This window comes from Ursus americanus, chromosome X (assembly GCF_024610735.1).
Source record: "Ursus americanus isolate L20-20 chromosome X, mUrsAme1.1.p, whole genome shotgun sequence".
Lineage (NCBI taxonomy): Eukaryota > Metazoa > Chordata > Mammalia > Carnivora > Ursidae > Ursus > Ursus americanus.
Genome location: NC_142164.1, coordinates 30,758,091 through 30,782,068, shown reverse-complemented (window position 1 = coordinate 30,782,068; position 23,978 = coordinate 30,758,091). Strand labels below are relative to the sequence as shown.

Below are 23,978 nucleotides of genomic sequence, written 5' to 3'. Positions count from 1 at the left end.
CCTGAAGCAACTGGGTACCCAGTATTATGAAAATAATATCTCCAGATAAGTCATAGAATTGTACATTAGAAACCGCATACGACAGAGACTGTGAGTTGTCCCCCAGCATCTTCTCTTCCTTTCTAAGAAAGTAATCATCATTTTAACGGGGCACATGGCCACGTGGTTAAGGGCCACATTTTCCAGCCTCCCTTATAGCCAGGTGTCACCACCGGACAAGGTCGGGCCAGCGGGATCTGTGAGCAAGCGGTATACACGTGTGTTAAGTCAGATCCTTAAACGGAAGGAGTGTCTTCTCTCCTGCCCCTGCTGTCATCCCTTTAGTCAGAATACGAATGCGACAGTGAGAGCAGCCAGCTGAAATCAACACGGAGGATGCTTTTGGAGGACAGCAGAACAAGACAGAACGAGCCTGGGTACCTAATAATGGAGGAGCTGCCATCCAGCCCTGATGTGGGAAAGAACGAGCTTGTTTAAGGCACTCTATTTGGGGGCCTCTGTTTGTTACAGCAGATAACTTCTATCTACACAAATACACAGCGGAAATTAAAACTGGATCTGAAACATTCGAGAACTGCTCATACTTACCAGTAACACCAGACAATAAAAAAAGAGTTCTAAAAATAAATACATAATAGATAGACAGAGATAAGGAGTTCTAGAATTCACGTCTTTCACGTTGAGTGAGCACGTATAGGTTATCAGAATGTCATTATGTTTCTTAAATTCCACATATGAGTGAGATCATACGATAATTGTCCTTCTCTGACTTATTTCACTTAGCATAATACCCTCTTTTGCTTAGCATAATACCCTCAAACAGAGGATCATAGGGGAAGAGAGGAAAAAATAAAACAAGATGAAACCAGAGAGGGAGACAAGCCGTAAGGGACTCTTAATCATAGGAAACAAACTGAGGATTGCAGGAGGGGAGGGGATAGGGAGATGCGGTAACTGGGTGATGGGCATTAAGGAGGGCACGTGATATAATGAACACTGGGTGTTACATAAGACTGATGAATCACTGACCTCTACCTCTGAAACCAATAATACATTATATGTTAATTAATTGAATTTGAATTTTAAAAAATGTCATTATGTCATTATGCTAAAACAATGCTAAGCAGTAAACATGAATAGAAGGCAAAAATGGGTTGTCAACATGAATTACTTGCATAATGTGGTTAGGACAGTACAGCAATGGGCTCATGTTAATTCAAGGTCCTAAAATTATTATTCCAGTATTCAAAATCAGTTTTTTAAGCTGACAGAAAAGTTTCCATTAACAAAGATAACACAGGAAAGGAAGTAAGAGATCTACACCTAAATTTACCAGTACCCATGCCCTTCAAACTAAGGAAATTGATCTTTAAGGTTCTCAAACTAGTTAAGTAAAAGTGCGTAAGTATAATAGGTCTTCGGGAATCTCTCATAGCATTCCTAACACAGCAAGCTATACACAGGAGCCCAAGAAGCCCTGTGGAGATATCCCATTACAGCTAAGCCTGGACTGCCAGCATCCCATGCTGCCTTCTGTGGTTGATATCCACCCCTCTCTATGCCCACCATGTTGAAAACTACTGTCCTGGTCAGGTTCTCAGTATCTTTCAATAATTACATATCAAGTAAACTATTCCATGTTCACGAATAAAGTTTAGAGAAGGCAGCACCAAGGCTTTCTATAAACCCATTTTGATCTGCTACAGCAAAGGTACCCAACCTTCACTTGGTTGGACTATTTTTTTTAAAAAGTAGTTCTGTTGGGGAACACTTGGGTGGCTCAGTCAGTTAAGCATCTGCCTTCAGCTTGGGTCATCATCCCGGGGTCCTGGGATTGAGCTCCAAGTCTGGCTCCCTGCTCAGCGGTGAGTTTGCTTCTCCTTCTCCCTCTGCCCCTCCCCATTCTTGTTCTGGCTGTCTCTCTCTCACTCTCTCAAATAAATCAAAAACAAACAAACAAAAAAACCTTTAAAAAAAGAAAAAGTGGTTCTGCTGGGGCACCTGGGTAGCTAAGTTGGTTAAGCGTCCAACTCCTGATTTCGGCTCAGGTCATGATCTCAGGGTCGTGAGATCAAGCCCGGCATCAGGTTCCGCACTGGGCACTGAGTCTGCTCAAGATTTGCTCTCTCCCTCTCCCTCTGCCCCTCCCCACTCCATCAATCAATCAATCAATCAATCAAGTGGTTCTGCTAACTAAAACCCAAAACCCAAACTAACAAATAAAAATCTTCAGAAGCCACAGATCTAACCAGCTAGTGGAAATGTCAGACAGATCGTTAAGACTTCAGTACTTAGGGAAGTAACATTTTTCAGACAGGCAGGACCATTAGGTGCCCGTCACGTCATCCCATGGCATGGAAATTACCCATCCCTATACAAGTCCCTTGGCAGCTTGTATTTCCACTAACTGTGTTTCTCCGGTTGAAAATTAAATGATGATGGTCACAACTGTGATCTTATAATCTCCATTAAGTTACTGGAAAGGGATACAGGTAACAACCAAGAAAGTACTTTGGGCTTGTAAGAATTAAACAAGGGTTTATAACTAAGGGCAGCACTTCGGCTTGATGGAGCCAGAGACCAACCTTCCTTTTCCTCCTTCCCGTTATGACCCCAAACACAGTGCCAAGGGAGACTCACTAGGCCTTCCAAGGCCTTTCTGCAGCATTTTAGAAGAACAAAGAAAATGAACAGGAAACTGTGACCGCCTCTGGGGAGAAAAGTAGGATTCTCCCTTGTTCACCATCGCAGCCCCAGGACATGGGTCAGAAGGTGGTCACTAATTTTTCTTGAATGAATTTACATGAAAGAACTCATTTCCTCTCATCAGAGAGTGTTGCCCTATACAGTAAGGCTAACTAAAGCCAGCAAGTCTCCCTTACCTGCAGAAAAGCAGAATCATCTTTAAAACGGGTAGGTGGACCTAACTCACAGGCAGTCTTCAGAGCCATTCTAAACTCTTAGGGAGTCTACATCAATTCTGGCACTAAATTAAGCAGAGAATCAAACCACTGTGAAGTCTCTGCGCATATTGTAATGGGTTCATTTTTTTAATATCAGTGAATGATATCTCAAGTCATAGGACACTGATTAGTCCTATTACTCTAAATCCTCTTTTCTAAATGGGTGATACTTTCTCCTTGTCACAGTGGCCCTCTTAAACCAGACCAGTTTGGCTTGTCTTAAATCAGATTGCTGACCCCTTTCCATATCCTAATGGCTTAATAAACAAAATTAGCAACGAAAAAAGGCAGCATCAAAATACAGACACCAAAACTCCTAAATCAAGCCTTTTTTTTTTTTTTAACTCCACAGCATCTCATATCCTAACTCCAGGTGATATGAACAATTAATCTCTAGGATAAAGATGTGCTTCCCCCTAATTAACCTAAAGGTATACTTAGTTTTCTTCTTCCAGTGACAGCAGGGCCACCTTGTCTAATCCCATCCTACCCACTAGGTGTGAGATCAGGACACCATCACCACACGTGATGAACAGAGAATCCGTTTAAGCAAATAAAAAACATACTTGGGGAGGATGGCAGAGCAGGAAGGTCCTGAGCTCACCTCCTCCCACAGGCACTCGGAGGCTGCAACTACATCAAATGCAACACACTCCGAAAACGACCTGAAGACGGCAAGAACAGCTCTTCCGCAGCTAAGAACATAAAGAAACAGACTCACTGAAAAGAGTAGGAAGGGGGAGGGCACGCCCGGGTGGCTCAGTCGGTGAAGCATCTGCCTTCCGCTCAGGTCATGATCTCAGGGTCCTGGGATCGAGCCCCACATCGGGCTCCCGGCTCAACGGGGAGTCTGCTTCTCCCTCTCCTGTTCACCCTGCTTCTGCTCTCTCTCCGTCAAATAAGTAAAAATCTTTAAAAAAGAAAAGGAAAAGGAAAGGAAAGAAGGGTGGGAAAGGCAGAGACGTATTCTGGAAACGAACACCTGGCATTTCGACCCAGAGGTGGAAGGGATGCCACAGGATTGGGGAAAAGGGGCAGCCAGGAAAAGGGGGAACCAGGCCCCATACTGGGCACCCCACCCTGAGGACCTGCACTGGGAAGACAGTTCCCCCAAAATGTCTGGCTTTGGAAACCAGTGGGATTTAACACTGAGGAAGTCAGAGGGTTTAGGAACTGACACTCCTCTCTTAAAGGGTCACTATCATATATCACTCTGACTGAGATTTACGGACTAATAATTGACTGATTTTAGGGAATGTAGTGAAGGGACAGGGACCCGTAGTTTTCTCCAGGAATGGACGTGCTGGGGGATGCTATTTTTCTTGGCCTCCTTCAGCCTGGCTGGCAAGACGTTGGCAGGAGCCAGCTCTGACACTCTCCATCTGCCTTAATACCATCACTCACTTGGCCGTAGCATGCGGCCCAGGCTCAACCCACTCAATCCCCCCATTCTGGAAGATACAAGTACAGAGCACTCCGTATCCCACCACATCTGTTAGGCAGACCCAGTTAAGACTGGTCTCCCCCTCAAAGTGGCAACAGCCCCACCACACCTGGCACAATTAGCCCTGGCCAGGACCAGCACAGCTCCAAAGCAACTCCTGTCCTAGAAAGAGGGGAGCAGCTCTGCCCATCAGCAAGCCCACAGCAGTCACAGCAGCAGCCCACAAACAACGGGAGGAAGCAGGGAGTAGAAAAAGTAGTAAAATTATGCTTACAAAAATCACTAAAGGGATGGATATGCAAAATGAAAAGATACAAAATATGATGTCATATACATAAAATGCTGTTAGAAGGAGTAACACTACAGTACTTTTAGAACGTGTTCATAGTTAAGTGATCATCAACGTAATATTGACCATTATACACAGGATGTTATATGGGAACCTCACGGGAACCACAAGGCAAAAACCTATAATAGATACACAAAAAAACACTGATGTAACTCTAGAGAAAATCACCAAATCACAAGGGAAGATAGCAAGAGAAAAGCAATGGAGAAGAACTACAAAAACAACCAAAAAACATAACGAAACGGCAATTAGTACATACCTATCAATAAATACTTTATGGAGCACCTGGTGGGTTCAGTCAGTTAAGCGCCTGACTCTGGACTTCAGCTCAGGTCATGATCTCAGGATTGTGAGATCAAGCGCCACATCGGGCTCTGCAGTGGGCATGGAGCTTTCTTGGGATTCTCTCTCTCCCTCTCCCTCTGCTCCTCCCTTCCCCTCACTCATGAGCACTCTCTCTCTAAAAATAATAATAATAAAAGCTTTATTTTAATTTTTTTAAAGATTTTATTTTTAAGTAATCTCTACACCCAACCTGGGGCTTGAACTTACAACCCTAGGGTGAAGATTCACACACTACACCAACTGAGCCAGCCAGGGGCCCCCAACAATTACTTTAAATGTAAATGGAATAAATGCTATAATCAAAAGACATAGGGTGACTGAATGGATAAAAAAGCAATACCCATCTATATACTGCCTGGAAGAAACAAAATTCAGACATAAAAACACATACAGACTGAAAGTGAAGGGGATGAAGAAAAATATTCCATGCAAATGGAACAGAAAACAAGCTGAGGTAGCAATACTTGGATTAGACAAAATACACTTTAAGACAAAGACTGTAACAAGAGACAAAGGAGGGAATTACATAATGGTAAAAGATCAATCCAACAAGAAGATATAACAGTTGTAAATATATACGTACCCAACATAAGAGCACTGAAATATGTAAAGCACATATGAACAGACATAAGAGGTGAAATTAACAGTAATACTATAATAGTAAGGGACTTAACACTCCACGTACATCAATGGATGATAATTCAGACAGAAAATCAATAAGGGAAGAGTGGCAGTGAGTGACACATTAGACCAGATGGACTTAACAGATATACAGAGAACATTCCATCCAAAAACAGCAGAATACACAATCTTTTCAAATGGATATGGAACATTCTCCAAGACAGATAACATGTTAGCCAACAAAACAAGCCTTAATAAATTTTAAAGATTAAAATCACATCCAGCATTTTTCTGACAACAATGGTATGAAAGTAGATGTAAATTACAAGAAAAAAAACCTGGAAATCATATCCAGCATTTTTCTAACAACAATGGTATGAAAGTAGATGTAAATTACAAGGAAAAAAAAACCTGGGAAAAAACACAAAGATGTGGAGGCTAAACAATATGCCACTGAAACAACCAATGGTCAACCAAAAAAAATCAAAGAGGAAATCAGAAAGTACCTGGAGGCAAATGAAAATGGAAATACAATGGTTCAAAATCTTTGAGACACAGCAAAAAATGTCTAAGAAGGAAGTTTATAATGATACAGGCCTATCTCAAGAAACAAGAAAAATCTCAGATAAACTATATAACCTTGTACCAAAGGAATGAGAAAATGGAGAAGAAATAAAGCCCAAAGTGAATAGAAGGAAGTAAATAACAAAGATCATAGCAGAAATAAATGTAATACAGACTAAAAGCACAAGTGAAAAGATCAGTAAAACTAGGAGCTTGAACCTTGAAAAGATAAGCAAAATTGATAAATCCATAGCCAGACTCATCAAGAAAAAGGGAAGGACTCAAAGTAAGTAAAATCATAAATGAAAGTGGGGCACCTGGGTAGCTCAGTCAGTTACGTGTCTGCCTTGGGCTCAGGTCATGATCTCAGAGTCCTGGGATCGAGCCCCACATCAGGCTCCCTGCTGAGCAGGGAGCTGCTTCTCCCTCTCCCTCTGCCTGCCGCTCCCCTTGCTTGTACTTGCTCTCTCTGTCAAATAAATAAATAAAATCTTTAAAAAAAACCTGATACCACAGAAATACAAAGGATTATAAGACTAATATGAAAAATTATACACCAAGAAATTGGAGAAACTAAAAGAAATGGATAAAGTCCTAGAAACATACATCCTTCAAGACTGAATCAGGAAGAAATAGAAAATCTGAATAGACCAATTACTGATAAACAAACTGAATCAATAACAAAACAAAACAAAAAGCTTCCAACAAATAAAAATCCAAGACCAGACGGCTTCATAGGTAAATTCCACCAAACATTTAAAGACTAGTTAAGAGCTATCCTTCTCAAACAATTCCAGAAAACAGAAGAGGAGGGAATGCTTCCAAATTCATTCTATGAGGCCAGAATTACCCTGATACCAAAACCAGACAAAGAAACTACGAAAAAATAAAATTACAGACCAATGTCCCTGATGAATACAGATTTAAAAAACTTCAACAAATTTTAACCAAATTAAACAGTACATTAAAAGCACTATTCACCACAATGGGATTTATTTCAAGGATGCAAGGATGGTTCAACATCTATAAATCAATCAATGTGATATAGCACATTAACAAAATTAAATATACAAGTCATATGATCATCTCAATAGATGCAGAAAAAGCATCTGAAAAATTCAACATTTGTTCAAGATAAAAACTCAACAACATGGGTTTAGAGTGAACATATCTCAACTTAAAAAAGGCCATATATGACAAACCAGGAGATAAGATCATACTCAATGGTGAAAAGCTCAAAGCTTTTCCCCTGAGATCAGGAATAAACAGGGAATTCCACTCTTGCCACTTTTATTCAACATAGTACTGGAAATCCTAGCCGCAGCAATCAGACAAGAAAAAAAAAGTAAACAAAGTGGTAAGAAAGAAGGAAAATTGTCACTATTTGTAGATGACATGATACTATATATAGAAACCATAAAAACTCCACCAAAATCTATTAAACCTAATAAATGAATTCAGTAAAGTTGCAGGATACAAAATTAATATACAGAAATCTGCTGCAGAGGCGCCTGGGTGGCTCAGTCGGATAACCATCTGCCTTCAGCTCAGGTCATGATCCCATGGTCCTGGGATCAAGCCCCACATTGGGCTCCCTGCTCAGCAGGGAGCCTGCTTCTCCTTCTCCCCCATGCTCGTGCTCTCTCTCCCTATCTCTCTCTCAAATAAATAAAATCTTTAAAAAAAAAAAGAAATCTGCATTTCTATACACTAATAATGAACTAGTAGAAAGAGAAATTACAATTTACACCCAAAAAATTAATACCTAGGAATAAATTTAACCAAGGAGGTGACACGCATGTACTCTAAAAACCGTAAGAAACTGATGAAAGAAACTGAAGACTACACAAATAAATGGGAAAATACACCATGATAATGGATTGGAAGAATACTATTAAAATATCCATACTACCCAGGGGCGCCTGGGTGGCACAGCGGTTAAGCATCTGCCTTCGGCTCAGGGCGTGATCCCGGCGTTATGGGATCGAGCCCCACATCAGGCTCCTCTGCTATGAGCCTGCTTCTTCCTCTCCCACTCCCCCTGCTTGTGTTCCCTCTCTCGCTGGCTGTCTCTATCTCTGTCGAATAAACAAATTTAGAAAACTTAAAAAAAATAATAAAATAAAATAAAATATCCATACTACCCAAAGCAATCTACAGATTCAATGCAATCCCTATCAAAATACCAACAGTAATTTTCACAGAACTCAAACAAATAACCCTAAAATTGAATGGAACCACAAAAGACCTTGAGTAGCCAAAGCAATCTTAAGAAAAAGAACAAAGTTGGAGGCAGCAAAATAAAAATCTTCTACAAAGCAAACAATCAACAAAACTAAAAGGCAATGTGCAGAATGGCAGAAGGTATTTGCAAATGATATATTTGATAAAGGGTTAGTATCCAAAATATATAAATAAAACTCAACACCCCAAAAATGAATAATCCAATTAAAAATGGGCAGGAGACATGAATAGACATTTTTCCAAAGAAGATATACAGGTGGCCAACAGACACTTCAAAAGATGTTCAACATCACTGATCATCAGGGAAATGCAAATCAAAACTACAATGAGCTATCACCTCACACCAGTATGGAGGTCCCTCAGAAAGTTAAAAATAGATCTACCCCACAATGCAGTAATTGCACTACTAGGTATTTACCCAAAGAAAATAAAAATACTAATTCAAAGGGATACATGCACCCTGATGTTTATAGCAGCCTTATCTACAACAGCCAAATTATAGAAACAGCTCAAGTGTCCACTGACTGTTGAGTGGATAAAGAAAATGTGGTATGTATATATATATACACAGAATATATATATATATATATATATATATATATATATATAACTATATACACACACACATCGGGGTGTGTGTATGTGTATGTGTTTGTGTAATGGAATATTACTCAGCTATAAAAAAAGAATGAAATCTTTCTATTTGTAACAACATGGATGGAGCTAGAGAGTATTATGCTAAGTGAAATAAGTCAGTCAGAGAAAGACAAATACCATATGATCTCACTCATGTGGAATTTAGGAAATGAAACAGATGAGCAAAGGGGACAAAAAGAGAGTGGCAAACCAAGCAACAGACTTTTAACTATGGAGAACAAAGCGAGGGTTATCAGAGGGGAGGTAGCTGGGGGGATGGGAGAAATAGGTGACGGGGATTAAAGAGTGCACTTGTGATGAGCACCAGGTATTGTACGGAAGTGTTGAATCACTACATCGTACACTTGAAATTAATAGTACACTGCATGTTAACTGAAATTTAAATGAAAACTTAAAAAAAAATAGAAAAGCTGGAGGTATCACAATCCCAGATTTCAAACAGTTATACAAAGCTACAGTGATTATCAAAACAGAACGGTACTGACACAAAAAAAGACACAGGACTGATGTAACAGAATAAAGAGCCCAGGAAAAACTCACGCTTATAATGTCAATTAAGACAAAGGAGGCAAGCATATGCAATCAAAGAAAGTAGCTTCAATAAATGGCGTTGGGAAAACTGAACAGCTACATGCATAAGAATGAAACTAGACCCCTTTCTTGTGCCATATACAACAACAAACTCAAAATGGACTAAAGACCTAAATGTAAGAACTGAAACCATAAATCTAAACAAAAACACAGGTAGCAAACTCTTTTTTTTTTTAAGATTTTACTTACTTATTTGAGAGAGAGAGAGGGAGAGCACACAAGTGGGAGGAGGGACAGAGGGAGAGAGACAAAGACTCCCCACTGAGCGTGGAGCTGACATGGCGCTCGATCCCAGGACCCTGAGATCATGACCTGAGCCGAAGTCAGACGCTTAACTGACTGAACCCAGTAGCAAATTCTTGGACATTAGAAAAATAAACTACTGGAACTACATCAAACTAAAAATCATTTGAACAATGAAGGGAACCATCGACAAAACAAAAAGGCAATGTACCGAATGGGTAAAGATCTCTGCATATAGTACAACCAATAAGGGGTTAATATCCAAAATACATAAAGAACTCACACAACGCAACACCAAAAAGAGATATAATCTGATTAAAAACAGACAGAGGACCTGAATCGACTTTTTTCCAAAGACATCCAGATGGCCAACAGACACATGAAAAGATGCTCAACATCAGTCATCATCAGGGAAACGCAGATCAAAACCACCATGAGATACCACCTCACACCTGTCAGAATGCTATCAGAAAGACAAGAAACAAGTGTTGGTGAGGACGCGGAGAAAAGGGAACACCTGTGCACTGTTGGTAGAAATGCAAACTTGTGCAGCCACTCTGGAAAACAGTATGGAGCTTCCTCAAAAAATTAAAAATAGAAATGCCATACAATCCAGTAATTCTACCTCAGGGCATCGACCCGAAAAAACCAAAACACTAATTCAAAAAGATACAGGCACCTCTATGCTTATTGTAGTATTGTTTAGAATAGCCAAGATATGGAAGCGACCTAAATATCCACTGGTAGATGAGTGCGTAGGGACGATGTGGAGCGTGTGTTGGAATATTACTCAGCCATAATGAAATCTTGCCATTCAGGACAACACAGATGGACCTAGAGAGTATTATGTTAAGTGAAATAAGTCAGAGAAAGACAAATACCGTATGATTTCACTTATATGTGGAATCTAAAAAAACAAAGCAAACAATCGAAACAGAAACAGACTCACAAATACAGAGAACAATCTGGTGGTAGCCAAAGGAGAGGGGTTTGGGGGGATGGGCAAAATAGGTGAAGAGAATTAAAAGGTACAAATTTCCATTTATCGATAAACCACAGGGAGGAAAAGTACAGCATAGGGGATATAATCAATGGTATTGTAATAACTCTGTATGGTGACAGATGGTAACTACACTTACCTTGGTGAACATTTCTTAATGAATATAATTGTTAAATCACTATGTTATACACCTGAAACTAATATTATATTTTATGTCAACTATAGTTCAGTTTAAATACATATATAAATATAATTTTATATAAATTATATATATATATATATATATATATGTATACACACACACACACTTAACATTTACAGCAAATCATTTTGAGTGAATCAAGTCACTTTAACTTCAAATGAAACTACTTTGGCCCCTGAAAAGAAACTCACTTCAAGTATATAATAAGCATAAAAAACTACGGAGGAAGCATAAAATAACATTACAAAATCATTCTGAAAGAAAAAGTAGGTGAAATCAGAAGTAGGAAGAGACCAATCCAAGATTAACTCATTTACAAAGATAGCTACATTCTTCGAGACATCTAATTATGTCTAAAGATTAGTTTTTGTTTTCTTTTTTAAAGATTTATTTATTTATTTGAGAGACAGAAAGAAGAGAGAAAGAGCACTAGTGGGCGGTGAAGAGGGAGAGGGAGAGGGAATCCCAAGCAGATTCTGTGCTCAGTGCAGAGTCTGACATGGGGCTCGATCTCATGACCCTGAGATCATGACCTGAACTGAAATCAAGAGTCTGACTCTTAACTGACTGCACCACCCAGGCGCCCCTCAAAGATTATTTTTAATAATAAAAAGTAAATAGCCACTCTTTAGCTGGACAGTTAACACTGACTATAGCTTATTACTCTAATGGAGAACTGGGACTAGCCTACCTTTCCTGCACCGCACACAGATATCTGGTTTGGTAACTCCCACTGTTGACTGTAACAACAGACTATATTTTAGTCAAGTGTGAGTTGGCTGAAAAATCTTCTGATTTTTTTTTAAGTTCCAGTTATTTCGCAATACATGTACACAGTATCGCGGAACACATTTTACGGGACATTTTCCAAAACACACCATCCCAGTTCTATATCCTGGCCAAAGGCAAGTGTTACTTTTATCTCCGCCATCTATCCATTACTAACCTATGTCAGGCATGATCTTTAGAAATATTAAAAAATGCCAGTATGCACACGTAACATTTCTCAGGTATCTCTGGCTCCTGCACACTATAGAAGCAGGTGTAGACAAGGAGGGAGCCATTCACACTAGCGAGTTTAGCTGTTTTGTTTTTATTTTTTTAGCAGTTTTATTTTTAAATGCAAGCCTGGCTTAGTTATGTAGTACTAATATCCACATGCTTGTGATAAGTACATAACGAGCAAATCTACATAATCAACATGGATTCAGAATTCAAAGTCAGATAAATATATAATCCTTTAAAAGACTAGTCAGTGATTGAAATGAAATTAAAAGAAGGCGTTCTGCAGCAAGTTAGAACTACACTGAGGAGAATGGCATAAGATCTCAGTTACACTGAGCAGGCATCTCTGAACATTTTGCTATAAAAACAGTAGTACCAACAGACACGTTACGTCCATTCCCTTTGTGGCTACATTTGTTTCAAAACACCTATTTCTGTTTTTGGGGTGATGAAAGTGTTCTAAAATTGATTGTGGTAATGGTTACCCAACTCTGTGAAGATACTAAAAACCACTGAATTGACTGAATTGTACACTGTAAATGGGCCAATTATAGGGTAGTTAAATTATAGCTCTATAAAGTTGTTACATAGTTTTAAAAACATGTTTGTGGAGCCTTGTAGTGTACACAAAAACAGAGCTATGATAGGCTGTCAATATATAGGATTCTCCATTTGATTTACCCTTGCAATTTTTTTCTAGTTCAAAATGAACACAAACACGCACACGCGTGTGCCCCTGTGCATACACGTGCAACATACATGCACACAGCTTTGGGCATTAAAATATTCAGAATACATTCCTTGCTTTTCAAGAAGAGCTGCTTCAAAAGTACCTTATTCAAAATAGCTTGCCAACTTAAACACCCTACTCCGATCCTTCCTCTCTCTGTATTTATCCAGAACATTTTCTAGCATGCCTTGTTTAGCTATCATGCTCTTATATAATGTCCCCTGTCAGACATGGAATAAAAAGGAAGCATTGTGGTTAAAAAACACAGACTCTAAAACTAGGCTGTATAGATTTTAATGCTAGCTCTTCTACTTATTAGGTGTGCAACCTTGGGAAGTTATCTAACTTCTCTGTGCCTCAGTTTTCTCATCTGTAAAATGGGGATAATAAAGTCACTACCTCATAGCATTGTTACATAGTTTAAATGTGTTCATGCATATAAAGCACTTACAATGGTGCCACACTCACAGTGGGTGCTATGATAACTTAGTAATTACTGATTGATATTGATATTAATATTAGTGTTGGCTAGGACACCTGGGTGGCTCAATCAGTTAAGCGTCTGCCTTTGGCTCAGGTCATAATCCCAGAGTCCTGGAATCGAGTCCTGCATCGGGTTTCTTGCTCCGTGTTGAGCCTGCTTCTCCCTCTGCCTGCTGCTCCCCCTGCTTATGCTCTCTCTTGCTCTCTCTCTCCGACAAATAAAATCTTTAAAAAATATTAGTATTGGTTGATATCAGGTTGCTTCATGTTCTCTTTTGCCCCTGCTAGACTATAGGATATTTCAGGATATTGGATATATTTTCTTCCTCCTAGTAGAATGCTTTACATACAATTACTTAGCAAATGCTTGCTCATGAATGTTTAAATAAAACACCTCTATGATGCTAAAAGTGCTTAGAAAATTTTTTAATAAACCCAAAATTCACTTTGCTAAATGCCAAATTGTGCAAGAAGTTATACAGGTCCCAAAATATGGTCAGACTCTCCACTGCTGAAATTCTGGGTTCACCCTGTCAACTCAAAGACGAGAACCATGAAAGAATCTGGGGCGCCTGGGTGGCGCAGTAGGTTGGGCCTCTGGCTCTTGGTTTCAGTTGAGGTCATGATCTCAGGGTCCTGAGATCGAGCCCCACGTGGGGCTCCCTGCTGAGCACAGAGTCTTCTTGGGACTCTCTCTGCCTCTGCCCCCCCCAGCCTGCGCACTCTCACTCTCGCTCTCTCTCTCAAAATAAATAAGTAAATCTTTAAGGAAAAAAAAAAAAAGAAAGAAACATGAAAGAATCTTTTGGGTAACAAGTCTTTGACATTATTATTGAAAAAGCACTTCGTTAAAAACCAAGGGCCCTGCATTCTGCTCCTAGCTCCATCTCAGGCGACGTGACCTTCTGCAAGCCATTCAACCTCACGGTGCGTACTACACTGAAGTAAAGAAAATAAGAATAATTAACCGTGCTTCAAAAGAAAGTTGTTCTGTAAGTCAATGGCATTATCCTTCACGTTTGAGCTTATTACCTAAGGACAGAATAAGTCTAATTTTTCTACAGATACTTTTGAATGTTGCCTTTTCGAGTTCAAATATGATGCTGGTCATGATGACTATCAATGCAGGTAACACTCAATACCTAATATTATACAAATATACAAATAGAATACAAATATGGTGAGCCAGGCTTTTCAAGTGCTTGAACGTATATTATCATAATAATCATCACAAAATATACAGTGAATATACTGTTACCTGAGCAACGTGTCTCCTGGTTCATTCCCTTCTGTATACCAATGGCATTCCATAACCAAGTGGGCTACCCAAGGATCAACTGTCTCATCATCTGTCTGACACTGGAAACGAAGAATGCCAGAACAGGGGAACGCAGGAACACTACCGTCATGTACTTCCAACCCAAAGGGTTACACCAGCCCTCCAACACGGGAAGCTACTCTCAATAATCTACTTAGACTTATCCATTCATTTATCAAAACTGCTACTGAACTTTTATCATCTCTAAGGTTTTATTTGATTTGTTGCCAGAGTAACTATAACAAAAGCTTAAGATAACCATGACATCTCAAAATCTATAGAAGACATTATTCAAACAGAGTTACCCCTCCTCCCAGTGGCTTAACGGTTATAAATATTTCAATATTTTCTTCTGTGAGGACCTCAAATCTGGAATAGAGATAAATCAAGAAAAGAGAGGACCTCTTTGAGTATCAGAAGACCAAAAATTTTCATTTCAAAGACAACACTGTTTATTGTATACATTTTCCTGCATCTCCCTTTCCCTTCAAAATGAAGATTAAACCTTTAAATCCTATTAGGCTAAACACTATCATATTTAAATATATATTGGGTCAATCATATTAAAAAATTGACAGCTTCCTTGCATTCAGTGTGATACTGCCTTCGAATAAGTAATAAAACGAGCACTTATCATAAACTTTCTTGTCTGCCAGAAAACTAGTGTTACTTTCTAAGCAGTCAGTTCACTATTCAAGAGATACATGTTCAAAAAATATCATTCCCGCTGGGATCAAGGCAATATAAAGGAAAGACACAATTTTCCCTTACATTTCTGGTTCATATGTAAGTGGCAAAGCTCCTGTAGTATGCCCCAAGTTTTAGCTACTTAAGCCATTAAATCTACTAAGGGTCAATAATAAGAATATCTACCATGTAGCTTGAATTATGCTTAGGACTTTACATGCATTCGTTCATATAATCCTTAAAACCACCAGATGAGACTGCTTACAGAGGAGGCAGACAAAGCTCAGAGAGGTAAATGGAGTTGCCCAAAACCACACTGGCAACCAGAGGCAGAGTCAGGATTTGTGAACCCAAGCCTATGAGTCCAGGGCCCGAGATCTTAGCCACTGATTTCTACTGCCTTCCCACTGAGAAATATTTAACAGTAGAACAGAAAATCGAAAAGTATGGCTATTTTTATAAAACGGAATCAAGAAGCAAAACTCCACAACTCTATTATCCCCTTTTACGGAAAAACTGTGACATGTAAAAGAACTTAACACACAGCATGTAATAACCATCCCTTAATCGCCCCTCTATACCCATGTCCTGATGAGCTTTGGGCAGGAACACAACGATACAACAATGGCAGGCCCTGTGAACTGTGTCTGGAGTGGGGCGACAACAATGAAAGTGGGACAGCAATAATCAAAATCAGTTGAGAGATTTAGCATTCGACTTACTCCAGTTACTTTCACTCCTTTTCTTCACTTGCCTTTCTCTTCATCTTTTTCATTCGGGGCAAATCAAATCATTTGCTTGGTAACAGGCATTCCTCCAATGCACTGCTCACCCCTTTTCAAAACCGTCTAAAACTCTAGAAACCTTTTGTTGCCCTCACAGCACATGAACCTGGACAACTTTCCTCTACTATTAAACATGTTGGTAGCCGGCAATTAACAAAGCAATCTGTAGACTGTATGTGTTATAAAGGAAAGCAGCTTTAAAGTTAGCAGGAGTTAACTTCAATCAGTGACATAGGCAAGTGTTCATGGGATGGGACAAAGCTTTGACCCCATCGGTTGTGCTGCTCTAAGTTCATGGTCATTGTGTTCTAACAGCCTGTCTTCTGAAGACCAGTCCCTTGGCAGGCCCTTCACTATCAATCTTAGCTATTTCCCACCAATATTAGGAACTCTGTTAGGACTCACCACATTTTAAGATTTAGGCCATTATCAAACAACCAGAGTGTTCTCTTGAACTAAAAGAAATTAGGAAAAAAGGATGGGAAAAATTTAATGTCTATTACCATTCCTGAAGGTCATCATGAAAATTTAAGGCTATGAAAATGTCTGGGCATTTGACTAAAGGAACGGACTCAGCATATTGCGGCCTTGGTGCTTTTCAAAGGGTCACCCCAGGGTTACCACAGCTGACCTTGCGCAAGCAGAGACTTTCTTTGAAGCACTGGGTTTTACCTCAAATTTTCATATGAATATTGCACTCTACATCACAATGTATACGAGTCTGTTTAAATATTATTAAACAGTTTTAATTCGCCACCAGAGAACGTTCTCCTAAATCTTTGTGTAAAACAGAGTCCTCAAGAATACACAAGCTGTTGTACTCTGTAGCTCCCTTGGCACACTATCGCACCCCCACACTGCTCACCCAGTATACCCAGTGTACTCCAGCTTGAGGAAAAGAGCACCGAACAGAGATTCTATTTGCTTAAACTAGCGCAATGCCTAGAATATAATAGGTGCTAAATACGTATCTGTTGAACGAACTGGCAGAATGGTTTCAAGAACTAGTTTTCCACTGCAACAGAACATTCCCGAAAAATCTTTTGGGACATACAATTACGCCCAAACCCACAAAGGCAAAAGGACAATGAAAATGTATCAATTATGATTTACAAATATTGATAAGGAAAGACAATAAAAATCATATCGTATTTAATTTAGTTAGAAACGAAAGGTTGCCAGAATGTCATATAGGGCAAGTATTTCAGGGGGTGGGGAGTAGTTTAGGTATTAAAAACCAATTCCATATATTGGACACTAAGACAAGTTTTCAATTGCCTCTTGTGTTTTCCTTTGTACATTTTTAATATTAATGATGTCAAATTCACAAAGTAAAAGGAAGAACTGTACTGGACGACCATGTTCCCATGTAACCGTGCATGGCACTGGGACCACTAAACACCAGGAACTACGCCTCATTTGTTTTGTACCTCTCTCATGCTTTTAATACCGATTTCCATACACAGGAGGAGTTCAATAAATATTTAGCAACTGCAAAGTATAAGTGTCTAATCATATTAAATGAATTCTTAACTCAATCCTCCCCCTCCCCCGACTAAAGAAGCACGCTTTGGTTTAAATAACAATAGCAAAACAAAAAATAAAATAAATATTCCTAATGGTGCCTGATGAGAGAGTATTGAGAGATCTAGTTCTTGGCTCGTTTCAGTCACATGACCCATATCTGTTTTCCTATGATAAAATGAGGCTCACACAGCCAGCCCTCTATTCAGAGTCGTTGCGTGAATAAATCAGCATGTATTTACATGGTAACCAGTCTGAGAAAGGTATTGGGAAGGAGACAGTTGTGTATTTACCTCTCTAATCTCCAGCAGCAAGAGCAATAACTTCTTACGTGCAAGGTGCTGACTCAAGCACTTTACTGAGACGTATACAATCCCTTATCCGAAAACCTTGGTGCCAGATGTGTTTCCAAATTCAGACATGTTCGGGCTTTTGGAGAGGCAATAACCTGCATATACTATATATTATGTAATACCCCAGTCGGATCTGAGGCCCTACCCCCTACACGTACTACTAATTCTATAGCCAAACCAAATAAAGATTAACACTGAGGGGCACCTGGGTGGCACAGCGGTTAGGCGCCTGCCTTCGGCTCTGGGCGTGATCCCGGCGTTCCGGGATCGAGTCCCACATCAGGCTCCTCCACTATGAGCCTGCTTCTTCCTCTCCCACTCCCCCTGCTTGTGTTCCCTCTCTCGCTGGATGTCTCTATCTCTGTCAAATAAATAAATAAAATCTTTAAAAAAAAAAAAAAGATTAACACTGAAGAGAATAAAGACTCTAAATACCCTCCTGTGGCTCAAGTCAGATTTTGCCACCATCTGAGGATGGCACTTACCAAACAAAATTTTATGGGTCGTCAGAGCTTTCGAATTTTAACAATTGCAAACAAGGACTTGTGGACTTAGGTAACTCGTTTAATCCTTACAAGTACTCTAAGAGGGAAGTTCTATTATCCTTACCTTCCCGATGAGAAATAGGAGGTACAGAGAGGTTAAGCATCGTGCCCAGTGTCCCACAGCCAGAAAGTCTCCTAGCCAACATGGCAACACAGACAGCCCAACCCCAGAGCTTGTGCTCGTAACAGCTGTCCTCCAGCTCCTCTCAGAAACTGCCTGAGAACACTTGACAAATAGGTGCTAAGTAAAACAGCATGAAACGATTTAAGTATCCAAAACAATAATAGGAGAAACATCACAAGGCAGCGTCTACTCATTATTCAACGACTATTTATAGAGGGCATACCAAATGCCAGGTGGTCAGGATACAACGATGAGCGAACCAGACAAATCCAGGTCGCCTTCGTGAAGTCAGAGACCCGTGCGGAGGTAGCCAGGCACCAAATCAACATAATTGTGTGACACGTGGCGAGTGTGTGATGACCGTTCACCTCCAGAGGAGGAGACCGGGTCGGTGGGTTTGGTGTAAAATAGGACAAGGGTTGTGAACTGTTCCTTGACTGCTGTTGGGATTTGCGATGATAGAAAAGAAAGGAGATGGCTTTTCAGAGAGATGATGGCAAGGCATCCATTCAACAAGCAGTCATTGCGTACCTACTCGAGGCCAAGAATGAAGCTGAGCAGGAAAGTTCCAAACTGGGGAAAATCAGCTGAAACCCCCAGAGGATTTGTGTAAGAGAATAATAAGGACATGGAGGACAGCCGGCGTGGCTCAAACCACGCAGAGTCCTGGAGTGCTAAGGAGCGGGAAGTAGACTCTCTGCGGGAGTTGCTGAAGATTATTTCGCAGTTACTGCCCCATAATACTAAGATCTACCCCTATGGAATGTCGACGACCATCTGAATTCCTATTTGGGGCCAACCAGACCTCAAAGCTGGAGTGGTTCTGAGCAAGAGCTCAGGGCACAAAATACATACCAAATCTAAATTCATGTAAGCCTCAAGGAGTAGAGTAATCTCTCAAAGAATGGCAGCTGGAAAACTCTGGGCGGGGGGGGGGGGGGGGGGGGGGGGGGGGGCCTGACTGGCTCAGTCGGAAGAGCATGCGACCCTGGATCTTGGGGTCATGAGTTCGAGCCCCACGTTGAGTGTAAGGATTACTTAAATAAATAAAAACTTTAAAAAAATTCTGGAGAAGGCAACAAGTAAAGGAAAATGGGAAAGTCCCCTGAAAAATCTCACATGCCACGTCTAAAACCGAAGTATTCTTTCATATTCAAATGAAACTTCCAACCTTCCAAAGGAAACATATTTCTATGAGAAAATAAAACATCATTCTTTGAAAAACAAATTCTTGGGCTGAACAGTGGTCTGATTTTCAATAAAGCTGGTGACAACTTACCTCAGGGCACAGGTGACAATATAACTCTGGAAAGTAAACTGCTTTTCAACACACTCACCTCAGAGTTCCCAGTCCCCTATCCCCTTATCTATGCAGAGTGGAAGAACCGAATTACTTATTTATTTAGCATACATATCAAACAAAGCTTTTCATCCTCAGGTCTTAACGTAAACAACTGTGTAGCCAGACCGCCTCTGCAAAACACACTTTTACTTATTTCCACTGAGTACATTTTTTTCCCAGCCAGTGACCTTCCACAGAAAAGTAGTTCATAAAGACTCTTCCCTGGCTTCCCCTTGTTCTGAGAATCAAACCCAAATTCTTTCTCAGCATTTCCAGGCCCTGTATGATCATCCAACTCCCCTGGGGTTCTGGAACACCTTTAACGACTGCCCCCACCCAATGTCATTGGGGCTGGCCATCCTGGCTTGCTTTCTGTTCCTCAAACACCCTGCTGTCTGTTTGCCTGCCTCAAGGCCTTGGCTCTTCCTTCGTCTCTCTGTTCTTCACAAGGTAGGCTATTCTCTCTTCTCTTTCAGGTCTCCGTTCAAAGGTCACCTTTGCTGCTAAGAGGCCTTTCCTGACCACCCTTGCCAAATAAGCCCTTCCCAGGTCTCCAGATCACATTTCGTTACTTATTTCCTTCATTGTTCTTCCTACAATCTGAGAGGATCTTCGTTTGTTTACTGGTTTGTTGCCTCTATCCTTGGGTGGACTACAGCCTCTGGGAGACTCCACAAGGGCAAGGATCCTGCCTTGTAACAATACAGGGCCTCATGCCTAATAGAGTTGCAAATGCAAGGTGCTCCACAGATTTTGTCAAATAAATCACTGAATGAATGAACAATATATTTAAAAGCTGATTGATATGAATGTCAGTAACTTGAAAACAGCCTTTTTTTCCCCTCTAATTTTGAGATGCTTTCTCTAGGGCTGTTCATTTTTCCACAATCTTTCTACATTTTCTGAAATCTGATGATGCCTGGCAAATTGTTGAGTTATTTCACAGCAGTAAAAATAGATCTGTTGCAAGCACTGGATTTAAGAAAAAATACTTTGAGGACGTTGTAGTAGTTTATTAAACATCAAAATCAATTTGAAAACCGCTTAGTCTCATTTCACTACTCTAAGTCAAATTACATGAAGAAAAGTAACGTAAAATGTAAAGAAAATGAAAAGGAAGACAATTCATTAGCAAACTGCAGTTATGTTTAGCGACATCAGAAACACCCGGTCTGATAACCTCTAGGTCTACCAAGTGGGTTTATCAAATACGTATTGAGACATGTTGAAAAGATTCAAAGCAAAATGCTCAGGATGAACTCATAACCAACTTCATTATTTTTTTTCTGGCAAACAGAAATAGTTCATATTGGTGGCAGTCTAAACTTAGACTTAGTATCAATAATAATCACAAACGGAAAAAAAATAACAGAATGATACAAACTGTTTTCCTTGAAACAGTTTGCAAGTTAGTATGTCTTTCCAGAATGGGTTGCCAAGAAAATCACAGATTTAGGTTGGCCTATTACTATAAATCCTCTTTCCCTACTCTATTCCATTTTTTTTAAATAAAACTAAAGTGAAGTCAGGAATTTATCAAACAAATGAGGGAAACTACAAATCATCTGCAGTCCATCTAACTAAACTGATAATCAATAGCCTTTACTGTTCTCCTAAAAACTGCTTTCCTCAGAACCTCAACTTCAAACTATAGAGTCACACCATGCTTTTCAAAGTGTGCTTATAAAAGTGCAGATTTTAAAACCAGGGGAAATTGAGGCTCTTACTCATCTATTTTCTAAATACATCATTGGATGCTGCAGCAGAAACTTACATTCCTTGTCTCACTGCCAAAACAAATGCTACCAGGACAGTGAAATTTAGTCCTTACCTTCATTCCCAACTCCGTTTCTTCTGAGATTACTGCCCGTTAATGAACATTGTGTCAATGGCAACCCCCGATCACATATCAAGCGGACAACGCTATCATTCTAAGGATAGTAATAAAAACTTGCAATTCAAGAAGCTACTATTTTTAAGTGTAAAACGATGTCATAACTGCTTGGTTGATCATTTCACTTTTCTCGGTTTTCAAATCTGAATACTAGATACAGCCCATTTCCAAAAAACAGCCACAACCGTTAGCATGTGCTAATTCACTGTATCTGCCTCCACTTGCAGCCTCTCCATTCAATTTTCTTCACACACTAATTTCGGCATGGATGTGAGTAAATGAGCCTCAGTATGGGAGCGACTGGACATCGCTGAGAAAGTAAGTGGTACTGCGTGAAATTACTTGAGCAAACCAATCTCCAGTCCACAGCAAGGCAGTCTCTTTTCTAATTGTGTGCTTTGTAAATGCTGCTTCTTGAGGGTTTATACAAATGGCAGATGCACACTAAGAAACTCTGGCTTCTTTAAAAAAAAAAAATTAAGGCAGGTGCCCTCCCAACAACCGCAGTTTGAAACCCCGGATTTTCTCAGTTCCTATGCGTGTGCTTAATAAACAGCCTACACTAACTTGAGTGACTATCCCAAACCGCTAGAATTCTGAGTACAGTAAAAGATGAACATCCCAGTTTGCAGATGGAGAAATGGAAGCAGGCATCAGAAGTCCCACTCTCTTTTCTTTCTCTCTCTCAGGCCTGCTCAGCAGTGGAGGAAGAATCAGATTTAGGGCCATGTGCTAGAATTGCGTACAAACACACACAAACATATATAGCATACATTTCAAGTGGCTGTGGTTCTTGGACTAAGTTGCCGAAACCTAGAAAGAAACTTCTGAGTTCCTTAGCTAATATATATACTAGAAGATCATTCCCATCAATTTCAGTAAGCCGTAGGCTAGACAGTAAGCTTCCAAGAAAACCATTAGTCAACTGTGATTAAACCAAAGAAGCCAAGACATTCAGAGATGAAGGCGTCCAGAGAGGAGTTAAAAGCTTCGAGGAAGAGGAGTGTGCTCCTGACTCGGGAGCCAGCAGCGAAGCCTCCCAAGTTAGAAGATTCCGAGGGAGGGATGGGTTGGGAGGCACAAAGCCGAAACTGTTAGGAGGGCAAGAGACAGTGAGGCTGAAGCGAGCGGAGGGACCCCAGATCATCGGGGCAGCGACAGCGAAGCCCGGACAAGAAGATCTTGGAGGGATAACAAAGAAGCAAAGGAAAACTGGGGTCGGGGGTGCTGAAAGAACCCAGGCGTCTGGTGGAGCCTCCGAGTCCGGGAGGTAGGGATGAGAAGGTGCAGGGATGAGCGCGCACCCGCACGCGAGAGAAAAAGGGGGGGGGCGCGCAAACAGCCCAGCTGGTTCCCTGTCCCTCTGCCCCCGGTGCAGATCCCAACTCCTTACCGCGCACCGCCTCGCCGCGCCGGGTCCCGGAGGCGGGCGGGGAGGTGGCTGCTGGAGCCCCTGCGACTTCAGGACCCTGCCTCACCTTGTTTGCCGCGTCCCCGCGTCCCGCCGCCCGTCAGCCCGCTGCTGCGCTCCGAGGGCCAGAGAGTGAGTCGCGCGGCACAGCCGGGGCTCCCTCCGGCTGGCGAGACACCGGCCCCGCACCGCCGCACCCCCTGCTCGCCCTGGTCACTTCGCCCCCGCGCAGGCGGAGAGCACGGACCCTAACCCGAACGCCGCTCCACTTATTATCGAAAGTCCCCGTTCCAGGCTTCCCCGGAATGGGAGCTGAGCTGCGGCGGCCGCAGCGGCAGAGCCTCCGGCTGACCTCACGGGGGGGGGGGGGAAGAGGGGGCGGGAGCCCAGTTGAGGAGGGGAGGGGGGCCGGGGGAGCGAGCGCGCGGGCGGGGGAAACATGGCGGCGGGGGTGGCCCGGGCGGCGCCTGCGCGGGAGGCGGGGGGAGCTGGGGCTAGGACCGAGTGGAGGGTCCGAGCAGAACTCCTCCCCCACAGCCGGTGCGCGGCGCGGG

At 41.2% G+C, this 23,978-nt stretch overlaps 1 protein-coding gene across 5 annotated transcripts in view; it reads right to left on the bottom strand.

Moving 5' to 3' along the window:
- The window catches only part of KLHL13 (kelch like family member 13), a 192,380-nt gene extending 168,604 nt beyond the window's left edge, over positions 1-23,776 (bottom strand). For 2 of the 5 annotated variants that reach the window (XM_045805018.2, XM_045805021.2), the window contains exon 1: positions 23,407-23,776. The gene's annotated coding sequence lies outside the window, so the exon portion shown is untranslated. The remainder of the gene's footprint in view (positions 1-23,406) is intronic. The other 3 variants (XM_045805017.2, XM_045805020.2, XM_045805022.2) reach the window with 2 other exon arrangements.
- Between the last annotated feature and the right edge of the window lie 202 nt (positions 23,777-23,978).